The sequence below is a fragment of the Orycteropus afer genome, unplaced genomic scaffold, assembly GCF_000298275.1.
Source record: "Orycteropus afer afer isolate SDZICR_OR568_19922 unplaced genomic scaffold, OryAfe1.0 scaffold00360, whole genome shotgun sequence".
Lineage (NCBI taxonomy): Eukaryota > Metazoa > Chordata > Mammalia > Tubulidentata > Orycteropodidae > Orycteropus > Orycteropus afer.
In genome coordinates this window covers 2,962,813-2,963,391 of record NW_006921947.1, presented here as the reverse complement: position 1 = coordinate 2,963,391, position 579 = coordinate 2,962,813, and the positions used below count along the sequence as shown (strand labels likewise).

Here is a 579-nt window from a genome sequence, read left to right as displayed (position 1 = left end):
TTCTCCCACAGAGTGGCTGGTGGGTTTGAACTGCTGACATTTTGGTTAGCAGCCCAATGCCTTAACCACAGCCCCACCAGAGCTCTCTTCTGCTATATTGTTGTTATGTGCCGTCAAGTCAGCCCCGACTCATAGAGACCCCCTCCTTGGGTTTCCAAGGCAGTATCACTATGGAAGTAGATTGCCCAACCTTCCTTCTGAGGAGTGGCTGGTGGGTTTGAACCACCATTCTGCTTTAGTAGCACTAAATAACTAAGATAGTGATGATATACATTTTTTAGAAAAAAGATTTAAATTTTCAGAGAGAACAAACTCTTTACAAACTCCCGTCAACACTTCAGAAGCATTCATTCCGGAGCAAGTCATTCACATGCCCCAGCTTCATGTCCATACCCAGCATCTGTATCCATTGCATCAGCCCTCCAAAGAGAAGGCTTGCTTACTGGGTTCTTGTTAGCCACTGAATTTTAAAGTGTGTTTTAAAATAAATCCTATGCTTGAGGCTTTTTTAAATCCTCATCGGCATCCTCCTCATTAATCAAACTAAGGAGCTTCTACTCTGCATGATGCAGCCGTATT

At 43.5% G+C, this 579-nt stretch overlaps 1 protein-coding gene across 1 annotated transcript in view; it reads left to right on the top strand.

The window, feature by feature from the left end:
* Positions 1-579, top strand: part of ASB11 (ankyrin repeat and SOCS box containing 11) — a 43,017-nt gene that overhangs the window by 36,287 nt on the left and 6,151 nt on the right. The window lies entirely within an intron of this gene.